Consider the following 19,679-nt stretch of genomic DNA (forward strand, 5'->3'; position numbering starts at 1 on the left):
GTAGCTCGTTTTAGGGAGCGTTGTACAAGTCTCTTCGGATATTTCCTAGCTTGGAGTTGCTTGGATAATGATTTCTCATGGTCCTCATATTTCTCCTTTGTAGAGCTATTCCTCCGTAATCGAAGGAAAGGACAGTACGGCAAATTGTCACAAAGTGACTTGGGGTGATAGTTGTCGTAACACAGAAAGGGAGTTTCTAGCCATCAACTTCCGGTACAGTTCGCTCTCCAGGCCCGTAGGTGTAGAGAAAATTGATAAATCAAGGAATGGTAACCTGTTTCTATCAAACTCTACTGTAAACCTGAGGAAATTATTCCTAGTGTTTAACCACGTTTGAAACCGAAGGATGGAATCAGGGTCACCTCTCCATACGTCCTGCACATTGTCAATATAACACTTCCATAAGCGAATGGAATCATGGAAGGGATTGTCATCAGTCAAAATGTGTTCCTGTTCAAATGCATGTACCTACAGATTCGCCAGACTAGGCGCAAAAACGCTGCCCATGCCGGTACCCAAGAGTGGAGGTAGATGGTCTCCTCAAATCTGAAGAAATCTCGTTCATGGCTAGTTGGGCACAAGCCATGATGAAATGGACAGGGGTAATAGAATCTAGATGTCTGTTGGTCAGTAGTGTACCAATGGTGTCTAAAGTCTCATCTTGAGGGAGGGAAGTATAGGGTTATTCGACATCAAATGAGACTAAGTAGGCGTAAAAGGCGGAAGACGCCTGCTTCAGCAAGTGGAATTTGACATGGATACAGACTACTTAGTCTTAATTAGTGGCTTCTTCAACTATATCAGAGATCGCTTTTTTGATCCTCTCTGTAGGATCTTGTTTGAGAAGGCCATAGAACCTCTTGTCTCCTAGTTGCCATAGGCATTCTGTACGGTACGTATCAGTATCCAAAATGACAATGGCCTGCCTTTGTCGGCTGGTTTTGTAGTTATTTGGTCATCAATTGGCAAGGTACGGGAGATTGTTGTATGACCTCTTCTCCGTAGCACACAATGTGGTCACATCTTCCAAAACTGCTTTCTCAAAAGTTAAGACCTGAGACGTCACTGTGTGCGTCGGCGAATTGAGGGTCGAACGTTTTTTCAGGCCAGTGTTGACATCCTCGGTTGTTGGCAATCCTTCTTCTTTGTCCTTGAAAAAGTAGTGCAAGCGTATTTTACGAAACTTCTGGAAAGGATCTCCACTAAACGTGGATACAAATCCAAAACCTCTGTTTAGTACCAATTGTTCATCAGGCGTCAAAGTCCAGCCGCTTAAATTCACTAGTAAATTGCCTCTGCATTGGTCCCTGGTTGTGGAAGAGTTCACCTTGTTGTGTGACCCTTGTGGACCCCAGGATACCGCCCTCACTCCAACCCCAATCCCAGAGTTTCTTATGCACCTGTGTGAGCTATACACCTTCAGGTGTATGGGTGGGAGCTTTGGTTGTCTGGCGGTTCACTCTGTCGGCAGGCTTGTCGGTGTCTCTCCATGGAGGGGAGTTGATGGGTCATCTTCATGAAGGCTGTCCAGTGTCTTTGTATCCTGAGATGTTGGTCGGCTTCTCCTATGTGGTGCGGTGTTATAGGATGGTCCGTCATGAAGGATTTCTCTTTGGAGTTCCTCTCGTGGCATATTAAGAGTCCTGAGTCTGGACACTAAATCATAGGTCTCCATCTCCAAGGCCAGAGGTCAAGTCCAAGTCCTTCATGCTCCGTAGCATGGTGTTTCAAGTCACAGATATCCTTTATCCACTGTGAAAGGATAAACAGAATGTCTATGGTGTCTGAACAGAAGAGAAGGGCCAAGGCATCGTGTCGTGAACACCCTCCTCCCCATCACTCACCACCTACCTAGGAGTTTACCGATGAGCGAATATGGGAGAGGAAATGTGTATTGCCCTGTTCTTTGCATTTTCTGTACCATACCTCAAACTGGTATGGTTGCAGGGACAAAAACCACCTGATACGGTCGTTGTAACCTTTGTTTCGTTGAAGCCAGGTAAGGAGAGCATGGTCGGTGTACAGTACAAAAGGCTTACCATCCAGGTAGCAACGAAGTTTCTCAATGCTCCACTTCCGGGAAAGACATTTCTTTTCAATTGCTGGGTATACACACTTCTGAGGGAACAACTTTATACTGATATACACAACAGGACGTGTATTCGCTTCCTGGTCCAGCTGAGAGAGGACTGCCGCAATCCTAACATTGGAGACGTAGGTTTGCAAGATAAATGGTTTGTTGAAATCGGATGAACAAATGACGGGACCTGTGGTAGGGGCAGTTTTCAATTTATGGAAGGTGACAAACACAGAGGGAGGAGTGTGTTTAAAAACAGAAAGGGAGTCAGTTTTTTTGTTTTCGTTCTGTTAGGGGAGCTGATAATGCAGAATACTGCGGAATTAATCTCTTATAGAGACACAAAAAAGCTCTCACTTCTCTTTTCATGGTTGGGAAGGGGGCTTCGGTATGGCCTTGACTTTTTCTGTTAGAGGTTCTATGACTCCTTCCTCGAGGAGGTGGCCCAGGTATTCGACTTTTTGGTGGGCGAACTTGGATATTTTTGCATTGATGTGTAAATGGGTCTTTTGCAGTTGAGACATGATTAACTTGAGATATTTTAGGTAGTACGACCACTTCCTACTGTACACAACAATGTCATCCAGGTAGGCAGACTAATACCCCTAGTGGTTTTGAATAGGGTGTTCATGAACCTCTAGAAGGTGGCCGGAACTCCGTGAAGACCAAATTACAAGGCCATGAAATGATGCAGGCCGTCAAGGGTGGCAAAGACTGTTTTTTCCTGGTCCCGGGGATTTAAGGAGACTTGCCAATAGCCTTTCGGTAGGTCAATGATTGCTATAAAAGAGACATCACCTAGCTTCTCAATTAGATTGTCTACCATGGGGAGGTGATACGCATCCAATATGGAGATTTTAACAGCTCTAAAATCTCTAAAAAATGGTATGCTTCCATCAGCCTTTGGTACAATAATGATTGGAGTACACCAATCACTTTTGGAAGGGACTATGACCCCCATGTTCAGCATTTGTGTTATTTCTGCCTAAAGAGCGATTTGGCGGGCTTATGAGACACGGTAGGGTTGGTGTGTAATTCCAACACCCTCTTGGGTAGGAATAAAATGTACTCCCAATTGGGTTCTGCCTGGTCCATCAGAAAAAAATGTCTTTAAATGTCATTAAGGGCACCAGAAGGCTTGATCGCTCCTCACTCGTAAGAGCAGGGTTAATATTAGTATCTCCAATGGTGTGCCCTGATGGTTCTAGGGGTATGACTGTTTGCACCATCTGAGAAGGGGGTCCTAGTGATTTCCATAACAGATTGATATGTTAAATCTGCTCCTTTTTAAAAGAGAATCGTAACTGGTATGTGACCCTCCCAATCTTTTCAGTGATTTAGTAATGACCCTGCCACTTTGCCCTCAAATTCCTGTTGGAAGAAAGTAGGCAAACCAGGACCCAATCTCCCACTGCATACTCCCTCCATCTTTTCCCTTTATCATAAAAAGGCTTTGCTTTTGTTGCCTTTTCTCTAGGTTTTCCTGAGCCAAAGCCCTCAACTTGCCGATGTGGCATCTGAGTTGGCTAATAAATTCTAAAAGAGAACCTGCATCCTTTTCCAAGGCTTTCTTTGTGATTTCAAAAAGGGTACGTGTTTGCCTACCGAACAGCAATTCAAAAGGTGCAACCCTAGACTACTTTGCACTTGACTTTGTAGGACAAATAGAGTGAGGGGTACCAACTGCTCCTAGGTCTTGCCATCCTTGGATAAGATTTTTTGAGAATCACTTTGAGGCTTCCGTTGTATCTCTCAACAAGAATTCTAGTTTGAGGATGCTATACAGAGATCTTTAGGTGTTTGATATAAAGTTGCTTACACACTTTTTTTTATTAACTTCTTAACAAAGGATGTACCCTGGTCCGTGAGGATCTGCCTAGGAAACCCCATGCATGAAAATACATCTAGCAGGTGTTGGGCGATGATTTTGGTAGAGACCACCCAAAAAGGTACTGCCTGTGGATAACGTATAGCATAATCAACTAAGAATAACATGTACTGAAAACCTTTTGTAGAGCGTAGTAAGGGTCCTGTGAGATCCATTCCTATTCTATCAAAGGGCTTCCCTATGATAGGCAAAGGCTGCACGGGTACTCTGGGGGGTTGATATCGGTTCTACTGGCATATGGCGCACTCGGGGCAATATTGTTTAATTTGAGCATACATAGCTGGCTAAAAGAGATATTGTAATGTGGCTTGGCTGTTCTTTTCTATACTGTAATGCCCGGCCAAAAGGTGAGAGTGCGCAAAAAAACAGACTTTGTGTCTGAATTCTAGAGGTACCAAAAGTTGGGGGTTTTCCATCTGCTTTACCTTAAGATAAAGCAAACACTTTTGAATAATGAATGTAGGATAAATGAGATTAGGAGAATCTTGTGTCTCTTTGCATTTTGCCAGGTATTCTTTAATGTTTTATCATTCAGTTGGGCCACTCTAAATCATTGGTCCAACTCCTAGGATTCAGGAGTAATAAGGAAGTCGTTTACCATTAAGCCATAAACTCACATACTATGTAGGTCCCATCACCTGGGCATAAAAAATGGATCGAGTGACATAGCTGATGCCTAGAGGTTATTCTTCTACCTTTTCCTTCCTCTTTTTACAGACTTGGGCAATGTGTCCCCACTCCCCACATTTGTAACACTGAGGGCCAGAGTTTGCTATAGGGTCTGGTCTGAAGGCTTTGATTTTTGCCTATTCTTGGATTCTTTTGTAAGGTTTGCTCTCCACCCTCTGTCCGGTAGGCGGTAGAGGTTTGGTTGGTTTATCGAACTCTGAAGGAACTCCGCGGGACTGAGCCTGAGCAAAAGCAGTGGCCATTTCTACAGCTTATTCCAGCGTTAGTCCAGCATGTTGCCTTATTCACTGTTGAGTATGTAAAGGGAGCAGGAAGATCTTCAAGATGTTATTCCAGGTATATTTTGTCCATACTATCTGCTCTAGTGGATTCAAGGGGCTTTTCCCACCTACAGTTAGCATCTTTCATTTTATAAAATAGGACTTTGGTGTATTATCTAGGGCTTCCGTCTCTCTACGAAATTCAAGTCCATGGGTTTTATCTTCTACTTCCAATCAGTCCATAATAAATCTTTACAACTCAGCAGAAGTTGCCATACTATCCCTGTTTGCAATCTGATGTGCTGCTAGGCCTTCTCTATCAACAAAGGGGTGGGATAGAAAGACCAATGGTCCACTGGTCACATACTGACTTTAGCAGCTTGTTAAAAATTAAGAAAGAATGCCACCAGATCTTTACCCTAGACATAGTTCTGTAAAGGAACTACAGCACGTGGCATGGCTAGTCCTCTTCCTTGCCCTAGCCCTGACAGTTTTCTGATATTTTCTCCATCAGAGTGGATGGCATTTGAGAACATTGCATGGTTGATCTCCTCTTGGGTAATGTGCATCTCGAGAACCCATTCTAGCTCGCTTTGGTTATTTCTGAATGGGAAACATCCTTTACAACGCAACTTTTACCACGCAGTGCCTTTACAACGCAGGTTTTACAACGAAAACCATTACAACGCATTGCGCTGGAGGGCGCTCTAGGATAGGGAATAGATTTAATTTACTATCCAACACCTTCCCTAGTGTCCACGGGGACTGGAGTTGGAATAGTAAATTAAACTATTCACTATCCAGCACCCCAAAGCGCTATGCGTTCTATTGGTATGCGTTGTAAAAACCACGTTGTAAAAGCATGCGTGGTAAAAGCATGCATTGTAACGTCATACATTCTTTCTGAATTGGTGTATAATATTCTCCATCTTGTATCAGACTGTCTTATGCCCGCATTCTCCAGCACTTGTTATATGTCTGTCCTTAACCAGGGTCAAGCTACAACCAGGGTGAGACCAGAGGTACTATGCAAGATACTTGCTTTATTGCTTTAAGAATTAAACAACTCAGTATTGTTTCTATCACAAAATGCAGGTCTTTTTTCTCTTTCCCAGGTCTGAGGTCAGGAGTCTTCTCTCCGTTACTCTTGGGATAAAGAAGAGAATGCCGGTAAGTCAACTATTCTGCAATATTTTTTTGACCGCCACCTTTTTTCCACGGTGTATTTACAAATAGGCGTGCAGGGGGAATAGTGCTCGAGATGATTTGGTGCTCAACAGTAGGATATGGGGTTGGCTCTTTTTACGATGTCCCAGCAAACAGAGGCATAGGTGCTACCAGTGGCTCACCCTGTTCTGTGACCTAAGTGGATCCCCGGTTACTTCTCTCCCTCCAACCCCAAACCCAGAATTTTTCATGCACCCGCATTAGCCACACACCTCCAGGTGCGTAGTTGGGAACTTGGGCTGACTGGCGGTTGACTCCTTCGGCTGAGTCATCGGCTTCTCTCCATGGAGGGTACTTGCGGGGTCATCTTTGTAAGGACTGATCGGTGTCTTCGTATCCTCGGGTGTCAGTCGGCCTGTCCGTTGTGGTGCAGCATTATCAGATGCTCCTTTGGCATTCCTCTTTCAGTGTTTTAGCAGTCCAGAGTCTGGCCGCTGAGTCATATAGGTCTCCGCCTTCCGGGGCCAGAGGTCGAGTCCTGCCCCTTCTTGCTCCCTAATGCTGTTTTTAAAGTCCTAGGCATCCGTTATCCCCTGTGAATGGATAAACAGCATGTCTTTGGGTGTTTGAGCGGAAGAGAAGGGCCAAGGCACTGGATTGTGAAAGCCCTCCTCCCCTTCACAACACCACATGTGTTTTCTTTAGGGAGAAGGGATATGACCTTAGCCCAAATAATCACCTCCATTTGTGCTCAAACTATAAAAAAAGAAGACTTGTGCAATCTGTGTTTTGAGGATGTGACGCGCTGTAGCCCCAGAACTGAGTTCACTAATATAGTTTAAACAAGGAGAAGTGTGGCTCAGGGGTTAGAGGCAGCAGACCCGGAAGCTGAGATCGGTCCTGGACCAGGGTTCAATTCCCCACCTCGGCGGGTCTTGGGCTAAAAATTCCACGGACTCGATAATTCTCGCCCCGGTGCTTCCTCGACTCACGGGTTCACACTCTGCGACTCTGGGGAATAGCTTGCTTAATCTCCACAACAGCCCCTCTCGGCGGGATGCCTGACTTTCACCTTGTGGATACCCTGCTATCTCACAGGGGAATACCAGGAAGGGTTCCCTAAGCAAGCGCTGGGAAACCCACTGCGGGTAGCTGTGCGCTATATAAGCTCAACTACATTCACATTTACAACTGTGACAAGGGGGACCCGCTTAACCAAGCTCCCTCAAAGCCTTGTCTACAGTGGCTTCCCTCCCACTTATGCGCCCCATCCTCAGGGTATCAAGTGATTATAGATATGCAAGAGCTACAATCCTCCTAGAATGCGGTTGGCATGTACATCCAACCAGCAGCATCTATCTTTGTCGGTGGCAAGGCTCTCCATACTGGCAGGTTCCTCCAGGATGTCCGCGTCAACGCTGACGGCAGGGCGGTCCCAATGCGGGCCTGAGGCTGCTCGGTCTCTTTTCCTTGTGGTTGGTACTCAAGTCGTCCTGACGAAGCGTTCAAGTTCCTTTCTCCTCAGCATTGAAGACAACGACCTCTTCTTTTCTGACCCTTTTTACTTCAGTGTTCTTCTCGGCATCACCTGATGGCCATACCGCCTTCTGAGAGGAGAAGGCATTTTTAAAGACCCCAAGTCTAGTAAACATGCCGTCCTGATTTATAAGACTTACAGGTTGGGTACTAACAGATAGGGGGGAGGCGTACAAAGTACAACCCCGGTACTTCTACAGGAGTAGGGGGTAAAATGGATAGTGGAGTATCACACAGGGGTGAGTGGAAAGGGAAAGAGTAGAGCAAAAGATAAAAGGAAACAACAGAGGCTGCACAGACGAAAAGGAAGGGCCTTTTACAGACTTCAGCAAGCAAAAACGTTTTTTAGAAACAAGAGTGCAAAGATAACAGGATCAGAGTCCAAATGAACCAATGAATGTTACCCAGAAATCACAAAGTGATGGGTATGAAACGATGTTATATTTTGCGACAAGTCAGATACAAACTCAAAGCCTATCATTACCTGTTGAAATGGGGGTCACTAGTAGGTAGGGGTAGGTACCTTTGCCCAAGTAGGGACCCTTGCTTCTAGTCAGGGTAGAGGGGATACACACTATAGATAACCCCAACTCACCCCCTAGGTAGCTTGACAGGAGCAGACAGGCTTATCCCAAACACAATGTGTAAAGTATTTGTACTCAAGACACACAGTAATACAGTGATAACACCACAAATGGAGGCCACCCCAGTTTAGAAAAATAAAATATCTTCATCTAAACTCAACAAGACCAAAATGACAAAAATCCAACATTGATATGATAAGATATGACTTTAGGACAGTTATTGCAAAAATAAAGCCTGTAGAAAACAAATAGCTCCACCTGGGACTATTGCGATGTCGTGTCAGCAATAAATACAAAGTATGGCGCCGACCACGAGGAGTGCAGCATCGGGCATGGAGTCACACGGACCCGCAAACAAACAGTCCCTTGGAAACAACGTCTATGATCATACACGGCAACGTGGAGGTGATGCATCTCTGCCGAGGTCGAGGCCAGCTCCTTGGCTACCATGAGTGAGGCGTTGTGTCCGCGATGAGGGGATGTGTCGAATCCAGGACAAGGGAAGTCTGTTGCATCAGCGGTGAGGCGTCGGTTCCAGTGACGATGCGATGTTGGCGATTGTTGGTGATGTGGTGACAGGATGCAGGCGCTGGCGATGACTGTGTATGTGTGAACGCTGGCGTCAGGAAATGCCGACAACTGCAGGTATCCAAGACAGGGTTTCTTACTTCTCTTAGTTTTCTTCCAGCTCTCAACAGCAGGAACAACCTCCAAAGGCCCAAAACTGGAAAATGTACCTCTTGGCAGATCAGAACTCTCAGCAATAGAGTTAAGGGGAGCTGGGGGTAAAATCTTTGGTCCCTGAGACTTCAGAACAGATGGCCAGCAGATTGAGGCCCTTGGAGATTCTTCTTCAAGCTGGTTCACAGCAAAGTTCCAGTCTTTGTCCTTTTCTTGGCAGAAACAGCAACTGCAGTCCAGCCCCACACAGCACACAGCATAGGGGCAGTACTCCTCCTTACAGTTCCCCAACTCTTCTCCTTGGCAAAGGTTCCTCTTGAGTCCAGAAGTGATCTAAAGTTCTGGGTTTTAAGGTCCTCTACTTATATCCCATATTGTCTTTTTTCTCTTTGTGCAACGATCTCTGAGCCAACTCCAAACCGACTGGCCCTATTCCGGTGAAAGGAAAACTCCTCCCACTACTCTAAATGCAGCCAATCCCAATTCAACCCAGTTCTGAGTCATTCCGGAAGGGCCAGGGACACCTCAAACCTCCCCTCCCCTCTCACTCCCCCCAGCCAGTGGCTGTCTGCAGTAAATGCAGATCCCAAGCCCCTGTCACTCCAAAACCAGACAGCATTTTGAAACGCACTATTCAAAAACATCTTTACTAAAAGATGTGTTATTAAATTGTAAATAAGTTCAGAGACTCTAAACCTTATTTCTCTATCTTGTCCCAATGGGAAGTTATACTTGTAAGTTGTTAGAAAGAATCCACCATTCTATCCTACGGGACCGATAGCCTTTCAATAGTGAAAAACTAAAATGTAGTATTTCACTATCAGTACATGTCACACACACCAGTACATGTCCTGCCTTTTACATACACTGCACCCTGCCCATGGGGGTACCTTGAGCCTACCATAGGGGTGCCTTACGTGTAAGAAACGGAAGGGCTAGGGCCTGGCAAGTGGATGCACTTGCCAGGTTGACATGGCACTTTAAAACTGTGCACAGACACTGCAATGGCAGGTCTGAGATAGCTTTTCAGGGCTACTAATGTGGATGGCACAATCAGTGCTGCAGGCCCACTAGCAGCATTTGGTTTACAGGCCTTTGCACATTCAGTACACTTTACTAGGGACTCACCAGTAAATCAAATATGCCAATGAGGGAGAACCAATTGTAACAACAATTTACACAGGGAGCACTACTAGCACGTTGACCTTGATCAGCAGTGGCAAAGTGCCCAAAGCCTCCAAGCCAGCAAAAACTAAATCCAGCACATCATCAAAAATACAAACGGTAAAGCATAAAGTCAGGGGAAACCACACCAAAGATGCCAAGTCTAACAGTGTCTACCCATTGAAAATACTAATGTTCATTAGCCGCTTTCATCCAAGCCTATTTTTTTTCGTACCGGGTGCGTGTATGTGCCTCCACTGGCCACCTGCATTCATAGCTTCTAAGTGGTTGAGGCTAGTGCATGGTTTTCTGTTAGGTGGAGAAGTGTGGCTCAATGGTTAGAGCGGCAGACCCTGATGCAGAGGTCTAGCCCGGGACCAGGGTTCAATTCCCCGCCTCAGCGGGTCTTGGGCTCAAAATTCCACGGACGTGATCATTCTCGCCTCGGTGCCTATTCCAATCATGGAGTCCCACTCTGCAACTCTGGGCAATAGCTTGCTTAATCTCCACAATGGCCCCCACAACGCTAAGGATGCCTGGCCTCCACCTTGGGGGTACCCAGGAGTGGACACCTCACAGGGAAAGCCAGGATGGGTTCCACAGCGGTATTCGTACAAGCGCCTTGAGACCCTTGCAGGTGAGTAGTGCGCTATACAAGTATCAACTTTTAGGTACTGGAGGTTTTTCTCTAAAAGCACTATTCTTTCTGTGACTTGTAATTTTGCTTTTCCCATAAGTATGGGGTTTAAGGTGGCAGCATACATACTATTTGATTTTAAAACGAAATCCCAGAAAATCTAAAGTGTCCTAATTGGGGATGATGAGTGGCTGCACAGTGATCCCATCTCTCTACCACTATTCCTACACCCTTGCTTTTCTTAAAAAAACATTCACCCATGCCATTTATAATACCGACGGAATTGCCATATGCTAGACAACTTTGTTATCCAGGTTACCAGATGACCCAAGTCTCAGGAGTACAGTGTCCTGTTCTGGGTCTTATTTAACAAGGTAATATATCATAGTTGTTGTAGCTCGTGATCATATCAGTTAATCCAATTGAACTAACACCCTCTAAAGGCAATGGTATATTAAACAAGCATTGGCAAAGCCAATAGGTCTTGCCTATGTGAGAGTTTTTGACCTTGCCAATGTCTTTTAGCCAAGTTGTACAGCAACGTGGCTGTGCAGCATAGTTAAAGGTAAATTTAGTAAAAAGTAATTTCATTTTAACTTTACTTTACTGCTTGGCTTTGTCGATCCTTGTTGACTGTGTGTTTTTTCACCATGCTATTCATTTGTGCAGCCTGTGACTTCGAGATGACTGTGGGACCAGACAGCACTGTGACACGTGCTTCATAATGTATTTTTTCATCACACAGTACTTTTATCGAAATTGCATACATGGCCAGTGAGGGGGTTACAGGTTTCGATTTTCATTATTTACAGCAAGCACCAAAAATAATAATGCTGTGTAAAGAACCATCCATGTGCTCCCATAACTAATCATAACCCATACGTCTTGTTTGTTTTAAAAGTGAACGCCTGTGCGGGCTGGGTCCCTTACGCCACAAAATTACAGTCCGTCCTCATTTTTTGATGTCAAAAAATAAAGAAAACTAAAGTACATATGTCCTCACCACTTTTTCATTATTTGCACAATAAGGACAGGTTTATAAAATGCTAATTTTTTTTTTAAAAAAACAATGCACTCTGAAAACACCGCAGAACAGTAACCATCTCTTTTGTTTCGTAATTGTGTTTTCCCTTTGTGATTCAAGTTTGCACACGTTTGTTAAGAAGTCCACACACAGTGACTAATAAAGGGGTACGTGTAAGAAATGTATATTCATAAACATAATTTATTACATTTGGAATTTAAAAAAAACTTAAGAAACACCAAATAAGAAAAAAACAAGCTGCCCACTCTTGCCAGCACACTGACTGTTGTAATCTGTTTGACGCTAATTTGATATCATTTAAAAGCGTGCTTCAGGGTTCAATATAAAGTCACACGAAAGCACCACAGCGTACTAAACATATATAATGCCCACTTAAAGCTCCTTTATTGTGACAGATCTTACCGGAGTCTGCGTTCTGTGTTAATAAAAGGGTTAGAAGAAGAAACATGGATAGGGATATGGAGATGGCCCGAAACACTAGCACACACATGGATTGCATGAACAGGAAAAAGAGTAGCTCCAAACACTGGAGCAGTGGACGGCCACAAGTAGTTGGTCCAAGGTCCTGGGGAGGGACAAACGCAGAAAGAGGATATGACGCAGGCATGTCATGACAAACGGGAACAAAGCAAATTAGTGCTATGCGGAAGCTAATCAATTGGTAAGTTATGGGTGGGCTGTAGGCCCACTGTGTGTAAACAAAATGTCTTGAAGAGACAGTGCATGTGCTGTCTAGCCAAGTCCTAAAAATGAATGTGTACTTGGGTAATGTATCCAGTGCTCATATAAAGCAATTCAATACATTTAAGTCGAGTTTACGCTATGAAAAACTAGAAAAGAAAAATGAAATGCCTAGTGATGTGACACTACTAACTGAGGCTGTCCCTTTCCCAACAAGCACTTTTTTACCAAACAGACCATGACCGTACATGAGCAATTCTGCCTTCTAATGCGCATTAAGAGATCTTTTCATCCTGTATTAAATATGACTTTTTAAAAATTATGTTTACCAGTAGTGAGGTATTCCTTGCAAGTGAGAGAGTCAGCGTGAATGAATGACAAATGAGGTAGGCTGGAACACAATATTCTCTGAAGCAAATCACAGAATTGTGCATTTAAACATTAATGGATTTTTAATTCAACTTTTATAGAACACTGAAACCACATTCAGTGTTGGCTTCTCCCCTGACTCCATCTTGTACAGTTCTAAATGCCTCCTCACTCTGTTTGCCTTCATGTCTCAATAACCACAGCCCTCCGTGAGCAGCACCAGATGAGCAGTGAGAAGTGGCAGTTTACTGTACACTTCACCTTCTGACCTCGTCTTCTACCCCCCGCCCCTCCCCCACCGGGGTATGGGGCAGGGGAGACTCCTCCATACAGGAGAAAGAACACGTTTGCCTAAGGATGCCAATTAACATAACTCTATAGCTTCTCAGTAGCATGCCTAAAAGAATCCCGGATAAAAGTAACCAGCAGAAAAAAGAAAAACAAACTCTATATTTTTCAGCAGCTGATCCCATCATCCTTTAACAGAAGTACAAGCCGACCATGAACACGGGTGTGCGGCTTCAAATGAAATAGGGACAGGGAGGGTGGGCGTGGATAAGAAACTGGCTGGGGCAGAGCAGTGGGAGAGAAAAGAAGCAACATGGGCCATGAGGTTCGTGGGAGGGTAACAGAAGGAACATAGATGGGGGTATGGAAAATCACCTGAAACACAAACTTTTTATGGAGTGTTTTAACACAAAAAAGTAGCTCCCAAAACTGGAATGGAGGAAGGGCACAAGCAGTTGATCCATGCTCTTGGGGAGGGCCAACCACAAGAAGAGCCAGGCATGTTGTGACAAATGAGACCAAAGCAAATGAGAAAAAAGCAAATAAGAATGACGCTGAAGTTACTACTTTTGGTATTCACAGAAGGCACTTAGTAGTAGTAAAGTTAGGACTAATAACTAACTTTACTAATACTAACTTGAGACACAATCCTAAACTTACTACTTTTGGTATTCACAGAAGGCATTTAGTAGTAGTAAAGTTAGTAGTCCTAACTTTACTACTACTAAATGCCTTCTGTGAATACCAAAAGTAGTAACTTTAGGATTTTATCTTAGATTAGTACTGTGAATCGGCCACAAATGTTTAGGACAAGAAAATGTGCCAACTTTCTACAAGTTGTTAAAGAGAAATGTGCCTGTGCCTCGCGTTTTTTTGAAAGCTAAATGTCTTTGCTAAATAGCCAAACTCATTGATTTCAGTTTGAACCAGTGTATTTATTTTCACCTTTTTATTATCACTATTTTGTATTCTTAATTATTTCTTTCAATCTGAAAAAAGACATATGCTGTGTCATATCAATACATCCTTGTTCTCAAAACAATTTAGTTAACATACTTAAATAAGACATAAATGTGCAATGTAACATATGTCACAAACACTTTTTACATGAAAAACATTTTAACAAAAAAACATCCAGTACATATATCGCTATTGGTGATATGCTTTTGATTATGATCCTTAAGACTCTTTAATGTCTATATTCGATATCCAATCTTATACAGGGCAAGTTGTTTTTTTGTGAAAAACTGGAGATTTTTCTCTCTAATCACAAATTAAATTATTCAGTAGTCCTCTGTATATTTATCTGCCGACGGGTTTCTGTTCCTGGGCGAGAGGTACCAGCAAACTCATCTGAGCAATTGTTTTTAAACAGCAATGGCGATTTCTGTAAGGGTATGTGACATAAAACAATTATTACAAGGGGCTCCTTTCTCTTCCCATAGTACTCTTCCCCCTCCGGAAACATAGGTTGACCAACAGCGCTGGGACGCCCTAGGGTAGCTACGCGCTCTACAAATCTGTTTCCAAATTCCAAATTCCAAATTCCATTTCTCTTTAACAAGTTATAATACGGCCCTGCTTGTGCCTTGCCCCCTTGGGCCTAACTCCTCTTTTTCCTGAACTTTCTACAAGTGACATTTTGAGAATTGTGACTTAAAATCAGACTTTACCATTAATGATGGTTTTAAATTGCAATTATTTAGTCACCAAACTCGGCATTACCACTTGCTCCTAACTGAAAGTTAGCACTTATTAAATGTAATAAGGTAACCTAATGTTATCCTATGGCATAGGTAGACCTTGCAGTAGTGAAAAACGAATTTAGGAGTTTTCCATTTCCAGAACATGTAAAACTTAAAAGTATATGTCCAACATTTTAAATACATTGCATCTTTCCATTTGGGCTGTATATTTTCCAAAGTGGCAGTTTAAACTGTACACACAGGCTGCAATGACAGGCCTGAGACCTGTTTAAAGGGCCACTTAGGTGAGTAGCACAAACAGTTCTGTAGGCACTCTAGTAGCCTTTAATTTACAGGCCCTGGGTACATGTAGTACCACTTTACTATTGACCTACAAGTAAATTGAATGTGCTAATTGGGTGTAAGCCGATTTCACCATATTTAAATGAGAGAGCACAAGCCCTTTAACACTGGTTAGCTGTGATAAAGTGTGCAGAGTCCTAAACCAAGCAAAAACAATGTCCAAAGGCTGGAAGGCAAAATGTTGGGGGAAAACCACATTAAGGATGTCAGGTCCAACAAGGATGTTCTATTTTTTCCTTTACAGTGGACATCATGGGATCATTCCATTTTATATTTCTTTACTGGTATTACAACTGTGCAATTATTATTTTTAGCAGTTGATTCTTCAGGGTGCTTAAGTAAAAGTGTAGAACACTAGTACTACAAGCTTTTCTTTAGTAGCCACGGCCCTTCTGGTATTTTTAGGGTGTAATGATGTAACATTTGACAAACACTGAGAAGAGGGCTGGCAAGGATGTTCTACAGGCAGTAAGGCTGCCAATAGTGTTTTGATCTAGGGTTTTGTAAGGCCCAAGCTGACCTTGAGAACATCTTCGACCTGTTTCTTGGTTTGGGGTGAAATCCTTTGCATAGGAAATGTGTGAACTTCCAAGGATGTTTACATGAACCACACAGTGTTTATGTACATACAATGTATGTTGTGGCCTGGGCTGTGCTGGTAGTTGCGTGCATATCATTGGAAACTTGATCAAAGATTCCACTGAGCTGTTTACATATACACTGCACGCTGATCAGGTAAAAAGATGTATTTGTTGGAGACCCTGGCTTATGCTAGGCTTTCATCAGGAACCTATCACAACCTTTCTCTGGTGGACATTCCTGTTCCGGGTAATAGGGCGTGGCGACAGAGGTCACTCGTCCGAGGGGCACCTGGCAGTGATTGTGATGTGTGTGCACACTGGTGCCCCTCACTGATCGGAGCATTGAATGGCTTTATGTGGAAGTGGGCGGTAAGGCACAAGCATTTTAATCTGAAATTTTGAAATGATTACTATTTTCAGATTTCTAGTTTTAATGTTCTGTCAACTGGGGGTTATCTGGAGAAAACAGTGGACCACAATGTTTGTGGTATTGCCTCCAGACTACTGCTGTAATTACTGAAACAACCCTGGTGGTACGACTTCTCAAAATTGGGCTGGCTTTCAATAGGAAATGAGGTTTCGGGCATTGGTGGTCGACTTCATGAGAACTAGGGCACCAGGCAATCATTTTTTTGTCATAACCTGTGGGGTTTTGTGAACGCTTGGGTAAGGGATGTGTTTGTTTTCTGGGGGTTTAAGGCATTGATAAGGCTATTGGTAGAAATCTGGGTCACTGTTGACCATATTTGTATTGAAGATAGAGCTGATGGCCATCCTCATGGACATCTAAATATAACCTACAGGGTGCCTTTCATGAGTGTATTTGTCGCAATTTGTGAGCGCCTTACTAGCATTACACAACACAAATAAACCCTCAGTTGCGTTGTATCCATATTTGGTACATTGTAGAGCACACTGTTTTAGTAACTGATATACATTCTGACCATTGTTTTATATTATGTTGTTTATTCATTGGATCACATGACATTATTCACAGATGTCTATCTCTGGATACTCCCAGAAAAACTATTCCTATACCACCTCTGACCCCGTCCGCCACACTCCACCTCCCTACTGCTCTCCAACTCCTGATGAATGCATCGATCCAGGAACTCCTTGGCTCACATATCGTTACTAGAGGCTTTCGAGAAATGGCTTAATTTAGATCCATCATTTCCCCTAAAGCGCTGTAGTCGATGAACAAGTTTTAATGAAACTTTTGCTTTTCACCCTGCTTCACCTGAAAAGATGAGTCCAGGTTAATCAAGATGGTGCTTGCCAGTTGTCAACAGTTTCGTGGGTGTTTTTTATTTTTGTCTTCGCATTGTGTTATCTGTAGTCCTACGTTTCTATAGACCAACCACAACTATGCGCAATTATGCAATGATTTTAAGTAATTGTGCAATACAATCAATATATCTATCTGTGCTCACCAGAAAGCAAAGGAAAAAACATCACAGAATTTAATGACTTGTTTAAGCTGCAAATATAGCCATCAGTAGACCGCTTGCATTACAGAGAAGGATAAATCCCTTAATGACAATGTGGTCAAAGAGAGTCTAGTAATGGTTTTCCTTCTACTATATCAAGTATATATAGCAACAAATTTGGTAGACAGTAGGAAGGCGACCGCTGCAGTATAAGACAGAGGTCCTCAAACTGGGGATCCGGCCCCCCCTAGGGAGGGCCTTAAGTGATCTCAGAGGTGGGTGCCAGTCTCTGGCCAAGAGAAGTATCATGCTTTGTTTTAAGTGTTAAAAACATGAGCGGCAGTAAGCCACCTTGTAATGGGCCATCCCTAACAACTTTTGGCATTTATATCCTGACTGGGAGTATGTGTAAAAAGGGGGGACAGAGCTTACCTGCAATGTTTAAATATGTTCAGACACATTTAAACGATGCCAAATTAGCAGAATTATTGTGAAAAAAATTAAAGGGGGGCTCATGGAGTTTTTTAAATTATTTTACGGGGGGGGCGCAGCATTACAAAGTTTGAAGATCACTGGTATACGAACTTGTCAGAGCCACGGTGAAGGCACCCTGAAAGACTGCCCATTTTTCACACACCCTCTTTGAGTCGTAGTACGGTGAGAAATGGAACCTATATTGCCTGTGGCTTAGCCACAGCTGATTGCCAGTATGGAGTATGTCTCTGCACTCGCACTACTCTGTGTCACATCCTGCAAGCTTCCTTTCACCACCGGTGCTGGGTCTGTCAACCAGCATAGAGCCACTCAGCATTTGGCAAATAGCCCTAATAAAGCTGCTAGTCTCGTGACTATTTAAGGGTCCTCGGCTGTGTCGCAGCATCGGGCCACCAGGCGCATAACTTGTAGCTCAAATACTATAATCTCAGATATCATTGGCAATGTCTCACGCCAGGCGCCTTGGTTGTGTTGGCAGTTAGGTAGCAACAAAAAAAACTTCTGGGTAATGTGGTCAGTGTTCATGTTCCGTCTGTGTAGTAGAGCAGATGTGTGATGTAACCTGATGTGTAGAAGATTATATCTGTGATTAATAGATACAATGTCTCTCTGAGTACAAGAGAATGATCATTTGTCTTGAGTTATTAGATCTCAAGTATCCGCCTACCAGCGTCTCTTGGCGCGAAGGGATATATCTCTTCTATAGTATGCTTCCTATGGTTTAGCCTAGCTACCCTGCCACTGTCTCATGCACTTGTGTTGGCCCAGTCAACGGTAGAGCTTCACTTCATTGCGACCTGACAGTGAGTGGTCAGTGTGCAGCCACTTTGACTTCTGTACAAGAAACCCTTGATTTTATCATGAAGTGTAAACCGTACCACATGGCAACAAAGAATAGCATTTAGAATCTATCAACCTTAAAACCAGAGCAGATGAGGCGCAAGAGTTTAGCTTTATAAAGCCCTGCCATAGTACTTGGGATCAGGACAGCCATAGTTATTAGTTTTACCAGATGCTCACTGCAGCTGCAAGTTAGGTTTCAGCTTCCTTCCTAAGAATTTGAGATTTGACAGATGCCATTACACTACCTTCAATCTATTTTCTAGGTTTTTTTCTTCCCAAAACGTATGGGGCCTCATTTATGAGGCTATGCGCCACGTTTACGCCGCTGGTGCGTCATTTTTTGTGACGCACCAGTGGCGTAAAAAATGCGCCTTGGTGTGCCATATTTACAAAGTGACGCATCTAGGTAGATGCGTCACTTTGTAAACCCCTTCACCACATTATACCTGCGCCAGGTATAATGTATGCAAGGGGGGCGTATTGACGCAAGAAAGGGCCGTAGAATTGACGCAGTGAAATCTATGTGATTTCACTGCACCACTTCTAGGACACAAATGCGTCAATTTCTTACGCCTGCCTCACAGCAGGCGTAAGACTGACGCAGGCCCTTTCACATGGGGCTTGCCCCATGTGAAAGGATACATTGCTGGAGTTGCGTCACTTTTGTGACACACTCCAGCAATGCATCACTTTTGTGCCATACAGATACGTCAGAAATACTGACGTATCTGTAACTCCTTGCGCAATGATGCGTCATATTGTAAATATGACGCATCATTGGTGTTGCAAGGAGGGCGCAGTGAAAAGTGACGCATCGCTGTTTTCACGCAGTGATGCGTCACTTTTCATAAATGAGGCCCTTGGGTTTTCCTTTGCCAGTAGCGTAACAAAAGCCCCCGCGTGCGAGGACCCCCTCAAGCACTGTGCACGACGGCAGGCCCTTGACCCCAGAGCTCCTGACTGGTTCCGGAGCGTGGGGGCGCCGCCATGTACTTTGCAGGGGGGAGTGGGTTAGGGGGGCAGCTCCAGCTTCCTTAAGCCTCTGGCTTTTGTCTATATTTTGCTTAAGTTGAGCAGGTGGGGCCCACCGACTTTTATTTTTGGTGACTGCTACTTAGTTTTTCTCATCAGACTCTGACCATAAGCGAGAGAGAGGAAAATACAAAAGAGGAAGGAAGAAGAAAGAGAAAGCCTGAAAATAGAGATGAAGTGAAA

General features: G+C 43.7%; 1 protein-coding gene across 3 annotated transcripts in view; it reads left to right on the top strand.

Moving 5' to 3' along the window:
- The window catches only part of LOC144822997 (3-galactosyl-N-acetylglucosaminide 4-alpha-L-fucosyltransferase FUT3-like), a 72,326-nt gene that overhangs the window by 11,521 nt on the left and 41,126 nt on the right, over positions 1-19,679 (top strand). For 2 of the 3 annotated variants that reach the window (XM_078681097.1, XM_078681096.1), the window contains exon 2: positions 6,031-6,085. The gene's annotated coding sequence lies outside the window, so the exon portion shown is untranslated. Of the gene's footprint in view, positions 1-5,983; positions 6,086-19,679 lie in introns of those variants that run through there. The other variant, XM_078681095.1, reaches the window with a different exon arrangement.

This window comes from Lissotriton helveticus, chromosome 3_1 (genome assembly GCF_964261635.1).
Source record: "Lissotriton helveticus chromosome 3_1, aLisHel1.1, whole genome shotgun sequence".
NCBI lineage: Eukaryota > Metazoa > Chordata > Amphibia > Caudata > Salamandridae > Lissotriton > Lissotriton helveticus.